Below are 9,764 nucleotides of genomic sequence, written 5' to 3' on the forward strand. Positions count from 1 at the left end.
GACTGGACTGCCTTTGGCCAGCACAAACATCCTGTGGTGTACTGCATTAGCATCGAATAGCTCCTGTGATATGCAACTTTTCAGGGAAGTCAGGAAGCAATATACACAGTCAGTTAGGAAAGATAAGGCTAGCTTTTTCAAACAAAATAGCATCCTGTAGCACTAATTCCAAAATGTTTTGGTCCATGGAGAAGAGCACCTCCTCCCACTGCACTGAGGCTAGGAAATACTGTCACCACTGATAAATCTACCATAATCAATCATTTCAATAAGCATTTTTCTACGACTGGCCTTGCTTTCCACCTGGCTACACCTACCTGGCCAACAGCTCTGCACCCCCGCAGAAATTTTCCCAAGTCTAGACAGCTGATGTTCTGAAAGAGTTTCAAAATCTGGATCCCTACAAAGCAGCTGGGCTAGACAATCTGGACCCTCTCTTTTTAAAATTATCTGCCGAAATTATTGCAACCGCTATTACTTATTGTCTGAGATTCCCATAGATTAGTAAACTGCCGCAGTCATCCCCCTCTTCAAAGGAGGAGACACTCTTGACCCAAACTGCTTATATACCTATATCTACCCTACCCTGTCTTTCTAAGATCTTTGAAAGCCAAGTTAACAAACAGATTACCGACTATTCCGAATCTCACCGTACCTTCTTCGCTATGCAATTTGGTTTCAGAGCGGGTCATGGACGCACCTCAGCCATGCTCAAGGTCCTAAACGATATCATAACAGCCATCGATAACAGACAATACTGTGCAGCTGTCTTCATTGACCTGGCCAAGGATTTCGACTCTGTCCATCACCGAATTCTGATCGGTAGACTAAATAGCCTTAGTTTCTCAAATGACTGCCTCGCCTCATTCACCAAATACTTCTCAGAGTTCAGTTCGTCAAATCGGAGGGCCTGTTGTTAGGACCTCTGGCTATCTCTATGGGGGTGCCTCATGGTTCAATTCTCAGGCCGACACTTTTCTTTCTTGCTGCTGGTGATTCTCTGATCCACATCTACGTAGACGACACCATTCTGTATACATCTGGCCCTTCGGACACTGTGTCAACAAACCTCAATGAGCTTCAATGCCATTCAACACTCATTCTGTGGCCTCCAACTGATTTTAAAATGCTAGTCAAACTAAATGCTTGCTCTTCAACTGATTGCTGCCCGCCTGACTAGCCTCACTATTCTGGACAGTTCTGACTTAGAATATGTGGACAAATATAAATACCTAGGTGTCTGGCTAGACTGTAAACCCTCCTTCCAGACTCACATTATGCATCTCTAATCCAAAATTAAATCTAGAATCGGCTTTCTATTTCACAACAAAGCCTCCTTCACTCATGCTGCCAAACATATCTTCCTAGAACTGACTATCCTACCGATCTTTGAATTCGGTGTCCTTTTTACAAAATTGCCTCCAACACTCATCAAATTGGATGTAGTCTATCACAATGCCATCTGTTTTGTTACCAAAGCCCCATATACTACCCACCACTGCAACCTGTATGCTCTCATTGGCTGGCCCTTGCTACATATCTGTCGCCAAACCCACTGGCTCCAGGTCATCTATAAGTCTTTGCTAAGTAAAGCCCCACCTTATCTCAGTTCACTGGTCACCATAGCAACACCCACCCGTAGCATGCACTCCAGCAGGTATATTTCACTGGTCATCCCCAAAGCCAACACCTGCTTTGGCTGCCTTTCCTTCCAGTTCTCTGCTGCCAATGACTGGATCGAATTGCAATAATCACTGAAGCTGGAAACTTATCTCCCTCTGACTTTAAGCATCAGCTGTAAGAGCATTTTACAGATCACTGTACCTGTACACAGCCCATCTGTAAATGGCACACCCAACTACCTCATCCCCATATTGTTACTTATCCTCTTGCTCTTTTTCACCCCAGTATCTTTACTTGCACATCTATCACTCCAAGTGTTTAATACCTAAATTGTAATTACTTCGCCTATTTATTTCCTTACCTCCCTAATCTCACTACATTTGCACACACTGTACATAGATTTTTCTATGGCGTTATTGACTGTACGATTGTTTATCCCATGTGTAACTTTGTGTTTTGTCGCGCTGCTTTGCTTTATCTTGGCCAGGTCGCAGTTGTAAATGAGAACTTGTTCTCAACAGGCCTACCTGGTGATATAAAAAAGCAATTTCTGGTGAATGAGACAAGACTAACAAGGGAAATACATTAACTAATAGTACAGGAGGTAGATGGCAATAAACTATACTACAGATATGCAAAATAAGTTAGAGGAAAAACAAAAAGAACTTGAGGAACTTATTTAAGAAATATCTAATGCAATCTATTTCTAAATTAAAGCAAACTGGATGGAAAATGGAGAAAAATGCACAAAATTCTTCTTGAATCTCCAATATATGAATGCTAACAAAATAATTTGCAGAAACTCGTTACTGAAAACATCTGATTCTCCAAATTATATTTTAAAAGAGGAAGCTAAATATTTTAGTCGGATGTTCTCTTTTCTGTCTCATCCTCTCCCACTGAATGACGATTACGGTAAGGAATTCTTTCCAAATATTATAAATGGAAAATGAACACGTGTATAGGAAGATAAAGGCAAAGGCCAAATGAGAGGAATAACTTTAAAATCCTTTCAGTCTGGAAAAACCCCAGGGCTTGATGATACACTTATACCGGTATGTCAAGTATTTTTTGATTGTTTTAACTACTCTTATAGAAAAGGTAATCTGTCAGGTACTGAGCAGCAAGGTCTGATTTCTCTATTATTAAAACAAGACCCAGATGGAAAATAGACTGGATCTTTATATCTAAAAACTGGAGGCCCCTTACATTTCAATATTGTCATGCAAAAAAATACTAGCGAAGTGCATAGCACTCCGAATTAAAAGGGTTTTATCAAGTATTGTTCATCCTGATCAGACAGGTTTTTTACGTGGACGATACATTGGAGATTATTTACAACAACTACTAGAAATAATAAACATGAAACATCTATGAAGCCAGGCCTGGTATTTATAGCAGATTTTGAAAAGGCATTTGATAAAGTAAGACTGGATTTGATTTATAAACGTGCTGATTGTCTATTCTTTTGTTATTTTCTTATAAAATGGGTCAAAATAATGTATAGCAACCCCAGGTGTAAAATAGTAAACGTGTACTTCTCAGAGTTTTGAATTGTCAAGAGGAGTTAAACAAGGGTGTCCATTGTCACCATATCTATTAATTATGGCCATCGAAATGCTTGCTATTAAAATCAGATCCAATAACATTAGAGGATTATAAATTCAAGGCTTAAAAACAAAGGTGTCCATGTATGCCAATGACTCCAGTTTTAGATTAAGTCTGCAAGCTAGATCCCTGCAATGTCTCATTGAAGATAAGTATACAATATTACGTATCGGATCTTTAAAAAATACAACTTTTATCTTACCCTACAGTTTACCTATAAAATGGGCAGATGTTGAAGTCGACATACATGGCATTCATATCACAAAAGATATAAATAAGCTCCCCAAAATGAATTTCAATATAATACTTGTACAAATAGACAGGATCCTGCAACCATGGAGAGGTAAATACCTGTATTTCTGGAAAAATTGCCCTAATTAACTCCTTAGTCATGTTTACTCACTTACTTATGGCACGGCCTACTCCTTATGATTCGTTTTTTCAAATCAAATATTTTTCTTTATCTGGGACACTAAACCTGACAAAAGTAAAAGTATCTGTCTTTTTCAAATCAGCATTAGTGCTGGCTTCAATTTCATCCCCCTGAAAAGATAGAACAAATATTATGTGTCACGGCTCCTCCTCTGCATTGCAGGGGCGGTTCCTCCTGCAGAGAGAGGAGGGTCGTTAGTGATTGGAGTCACTTGGGATCAGAGTATTTAAACTGGCACTAATCACCTCTCTCTCTCCGCTCCTCCAGGTATGAACCTGTTTTGTTTGTTCTTTTGTAGTTTGCATAGTTTTCACTCAGTCATTCACACACACAGATTCACACATCCATGCACTTTCACATCCATGCACTTTACATACACCTTACATTATGATACTTCCACACCGCATTCCTTTTCAAATCAAATCAAATCCAATTTTATTTGTCACATACACATGGTTAGCAGATGTTAATGCGAGTGTAGCGAAATGCTTGTGCTTCTAGTTCCGACAATGCAGTAATAACCAACAAGTAATCTAACTAACAATTCTAAAACTACTGTCTTATACACAGTGTAAGGGGATAAAGACTATGTACATAAGGATATATGAATGAGTGATGGTACAGAGCAGCATAGGCAAGATACAGTAGATGGTATCGAGTACAGTATATACATATGAGATGAGTATGTAAACAAAGTGGCATAGTTAAAGTGGCTAGTGATACATGTATTACATAAGGATGCAGTCGATGATATAGAGTACAGTATATACATATGCATATGAGATGAATAATGTAGGGTAAGTAACATTATATAAGGTAGCATTGTTTAAAGTGGCTAGTGATATATTTACATCATTTCCCATCAATTCCCATTATTAAAGTGGCTGGAGTTGAGTCAGTGTCAGTGTGTTGGCAGCAGCCACTCAATGTTAGTGGTGGCTGTTTAACAGTCTGATGGTCTTGAGATAGAAGCTGTTTTTCAGTCTCTCGGTCCCAGCTTTGATGCACCTGTACTGACCTCGCCTTTTGGATGATAGCGGGGTGAACAGGCAGTGGCTCGGGTGGTTGTTGTCCTTGATGATCTTTATGGCCTTCCTGTAACATCGGGTGGTGTAGGAGTCCTGGAGGGCAGGTAGTTTGCCCCCAGTGATGCGTTGTGCAGACCTCACTACCCTCTGGAGAGCCTTACGGTTGAGGGCGGAGCAGTTGCCGTACCAGGCGGTGATACAGCCCGCCAGGATGCTCTCGATTGTGCATCTGTAGAAGTTTGTGAGTGCTTTTGGTGACAAGCCAAATTTCTTCAGCCTCCTGAGGTTGAAGAGACCCAGGGTCTCGAGCTTGATGGCGAGCTTGGAGGGTACTATGGTGTTGAATGCCGAGCTGTAGTCGATGAACAGCATTCTCACATAGGTATTCCTCTTGTCCAGATGGGTTAGGGCAGTGTGCAGTGTGGTTGAGATTGCATCTGCATCTGTGGACTTATTTGGGCAGTAAGCAAATTGGAGTGGGTCTAGGGTGTCAGGTAGGGTGGAGGTGATATGGTCCTTGACTAGTCTCTCAATGCACTTCATGATGACGGAAGTGAGTGCTACGGGCGGTAGTCGTTTAGCTCAGTTACCTTAGCTTTCTTGGGAACAGGAACAATGGTGGGCCTCTTGAAGCATGTGGGAACAGCAGACTGGTATAGGGATTGATTGAATATGTCCGTAAACACACCGGCCAGCTGGTCTGCGCATGCTCTGAGGGCACGGCTGGGGATGCCGTCTGGGCCTGCAGCCTTGCGAGGGTTAACACGTTTAAATGTCTTACTCACCTCAGCTGCAGTGAAGGAGAGACCGCATGTTTTCGTTGCAGGCTGTGTCAGTGGCACTGTATTGTCCTCGAAGCGGGTAAAACAGTTATTTAGTCTGCCTGGGAGCAAGACATCCTGGACCGTGACTGGGCTGGATTTCTTCCTGTAGTCCGTGATTGACTGTAGACCCTGCCACATGCCTCTTGTGTCTGAGCCGTTGAATTGAGATTCTACTTTGTCTCTGTACTGACGCTTAGCTTGTTTGATAGCCTTGCGGAGGGAATAGCTGCACTGTTTGTATTCGGTCATGTTACCAGACACCTTGCCCTGATTAAAAGCAGTGGTTCGCGCTTTCAGTTTCACGCGAATGCTGCCATCAATCCACGGTTTCTGGTTAGGGAATGTTTTAATCGTTGCTATGGGAACGACATCTTCAACGCACGTTCTAATGAACTCGCACACCGAATCAGCGTATTCGTCAATATTGTTATCTGACGCAATACGAAACATATCCCAGTCCACGTGATGGAAGCAGTCTTGGAGTGTGGAGTCAGCTTGGTCGGACCAGCGTTGGACAGACCTCAGCATGGGAGCCTCTTGTTTTAGTTTCTGTCTGTAGGCAGGGATCAACAAAATGGAGTCGTGGTCAGCTTTTCCCGAAAGGGGGGCGGGGCAGGGCCTTATATGCGTCACGGAAGTTAGAGTAACAATGATCCAAGGTTTTTCCACCCCTGGTTGCGCAATCGATATGCTGATAAAATTTAGGGAGTCTTGTTTTCAGATTAGCCTTGTTAAAATCCCCAGCAACAATGAATGGAGCTTCCGGATAAATGGTTTCCAGTTTGCAAAGAGTTAAATAAAGTTCGTTCAGAGCCATCGATGTGTCTGCTTGGGGGGGGGGGGATATATACGGCTGTGATTATAATCGAAGAGAATTCTCTTGGTAGATAATGCGGTCTACATTTGATTATGAGGAATTCTAAATCAGGTGAACAGAAGGATTTGAGTTCCTGTATGTTTCTTTCATCACACCATGTCTCGTTAGCCATAAGGCATATGCCCCCGCCCCTCTTCTTACCAGAAAGATGTCTGTTTCTGTCGGCGCGATGCGTGGAGAAACCCGTTGGCTGCACCGCTTCGGATAGCGTCTCTCCAGTGAGCCATGTTTCCGTGAAGCAAAGAACGTTACAGTCTCTGATGTCCCTCTGGAATGCTACCCTTGCTCGGATTTCATCAACCTTGTTGTCAAGAGACTGGACATTGGCAAGAAGAATGCTAGGGAGTGGTGCACGGTGTGCCCGTCTCCGGAGTCTAACCAGAAGACCGCCTCGTTTCCCTCTTTTTCGGAGTCGTTTTTTGGGGTCGCTGCATGGGATCCATTCCGCTGTCCTGTTTGAAAGGCAGAACACAGGATCCGCGTCGCGAAAAACATATTCTTGGTCGTACTGATGGTGAGTTGACGCTGATCTTATATTCAGTAGTTCTTCTCGACTGTATGTAATGAAACCTAAGATGACCTGGGGTACTAATATTAGAAATAACACGTAAAAAAATTTTTTAAAAACTGCATAGTTTCCTAGGAACGCGAAGCGAGGCGGCCATCTCTGTCGGCGCCGGAAGTTAGGAAGTTTCTTACTTTAAAGTTAATAGTTTTGTTTACAATAAAGATTTCTTTTTTTAATTGGCCTATACTTGTTGTTCACGTCCCCTCATTTTTGCCACAGGCTATGTGTCATGCAGGTGAAAGAGGACCCAAAAGCGACTTAACAGAAACAGAGTTTATTCAAGTCCAAACAGGGAATAACAGACATCCTCTAGTCCGTAGAGGGGAATAACAGGAGAAGCGGCCACAGACTGCAGGTCGCTTCGGGTAGGCGCAGGCCGTAGTTGACAGAGACACCTGCTCACACGCAGCATCTGATGAAGGCAAAAAACACGACAGGACAGGGCGAAACACACTCACAGCACGGTGAATACTAAACAAGGAACCGACGGGACAGGAACGGAACACAAAGGAATAAATAGGGACTCCAATCAGGGGAAAGGATCGGGAACAGGTGTGGGAAGACTAAATGATGATTAGGGGAATAGGAACAGCTGGGAGCAGGAACGGAACGATAGAGAGAAGAGAGAGCGAGAGAGTGAGAGAGGGAGGGGGAGAGAGAGGGATAGAAAGAGGGAAAGAACCTAATAAGACCAGCAGAGGGAAACGAATAGAATGGGGAGCACAGGGACAAGACATGATAATAAATGACAAACATGACAGTACCCCCCACTCACCGAGCGCCTCCTGGCGCACTCGAGGAGGAATCCTGGCGGCAACGGAGGAAATCATCGATGAGTGAACGGTCCAGCACGTCCCGAGACGGAACCCAACTCCTCTCCTCAGGACCGTAACCCTCCCAATCCACTAAGTATTGGTGACCCCGTCCCGAGAACGCATGTCCATGATCTTATGTACCTTGTAAATAGGTGCGCTCTCGACAAGGACGGGAGGGGGAGGGAAGACGAACGGGGGTGCGAAGAAAGGGCTTAACACAGGAGACATGGAAGACAGGATGGACGCGACGAAGATGTCGCGGAAGAAGCAGTCGCACAGCGACAGGATTGACGACCTGGGAGACACGGAACGGACCAATGAACCGCGGAGTCAACTTACGAGAAGCTGTCGTAAGAGGAAGGTTGCGAGTGGAAAGCCACACTCTCTGGCCGCAACAATACCTTGGACTCTTAATCCTGCGTTTATTGGCGGCTCTCACCGTCTGTGCCCTGTAACGGCAAAGTGCAGACCTCACCCTCCTCCAGGTGCGCTCACAACGTTGGACAAACGCTTGAGCGGAGGGAACGCTGGACTCGGCAAGCTGGGATGAGAACAGAGGAGGCTGGTAACCCAGACTACTCTGAAACGGAGATAACCCGGTAGCAGACGAAGGAAGCGAATTGTGAGCGTATTCTGCCCAGGGGAGCTGTTCTGCCCAAGACGCAGGGTTTCTGAAAGAAAGGCTGCGTAGTATGCGACCAATCGTCTGATTGGCCCTCTCTGCTTGACCGTTAGACTGGGGATGAAACCCGGAAGAGAGACTGACGGACGCACCAATCAAACGACAGAACTCCCTCCAAAACTGTGACGTGAATTGCGGGCCTCTGTCTGAAACGGCGTCTAACGGGAGGCCATGAATTCTGAATACATTCTCAATAATGATTTGTGCCGTCTCCTAAGCGGAAGGAAGTTTAGCGAGGGAATGAAATGTGCCGCCTTAGAGAACCTATCGACAACCGTAAGAATCACAGTCTTCCCCGCAGACAAAGGCAGACCGGTAATGAAGTCTAAGGCGATGTGAGACCATGGTCGAGAAGGAATGGGGAGCGGTCTGAGACGACCGGCAGGAGGAGAGTTACCCGACTTAGTCTGCGCGCAGTCCGAACAAGCAGCCACGAAACGGCGCGTGTCACGCTCCTGAGTCGGCCACCAAAAGCGCTGGCGAATAGACGCAAGAGTGCCTCGAACACCGGGATGACCAGCTAACTTGGCAGAGTGAGCCCACTGAAGAACAGCCAGACGAGTGGAAACAGGAACGAAAAGGAGGTTACTAGGACAAGCGCGCGGCGACGCAGTGTGCGTGAGTGCTTGCTTAACCTGTCTTTCAATTCCCCAGACTGTTAACCCGACAACACGCCCATAAGGAAGAATCCCCTCGGGATCAGTAGAAGCCACAGAAGAACTAAACAGACGGGATAAGGCATCAGGCTTGGTGTTCTTGCTACCCGGACGGTAAGAAATCACAAACTCGAAACGAGCGAAAAACAACGCCCAACGAGCTTGACGGGCATTAAGTCGTTTGGCAGAACGGATGTACTCAAGGTTCTTATGGTCTGTCCAAACGACAAAAGGAACGGTCGCCCCCCTCCAACCACTGTCGCCATTCGCCTAGGGCTAAGCGGATGGCGAGCAGTTCACGGTTACCCACATCATAGTTGCGCTCAGATGGCGACAGGCGATGAGAAAAATAAGCGCAAGGATGAACCTTATCGTCAGACTGGAAGCGCTGGGATAGAATGGCTCCCACGCCTACCTCTGAAGCGTCAACCTCGACAATGAATTGTCTAGTGACGTCAGGAGTAACGAGGATAGGAGCGGACGTAAAACGTTCTTTAAGAAGATCAAAAGCTCCCTGGGCGGAACCGGACCACTTAAAACACGTCTTGACAGAAGTAAGAGCTGTGAGAGGGGCAGCAACTTGACCGAAATTACGAATGAAACGCCGATAGAAATTAGCGAAACCTAAAAAGCGCTGCAACTCGACACGT

The sequence above is a fragment of the Oncorhynchus gorbuscha genome, linkage group LG03 (genome assembly GCF_021184085.1).
Source record: "Oncorhynchus gorbuscha isolate QuinsamMale2020 ecotype Even-year linkage group LG03, OgorEven_v1.0, whole genome shotgun sequence".
NCBI classification, from domain to species: Eukaryota; Metazoa; Chordata; class Actinopteri; order Salmoniformes; family Salmonidae; genus Oncorhynchus; species Oncorhynchus gorbuscha.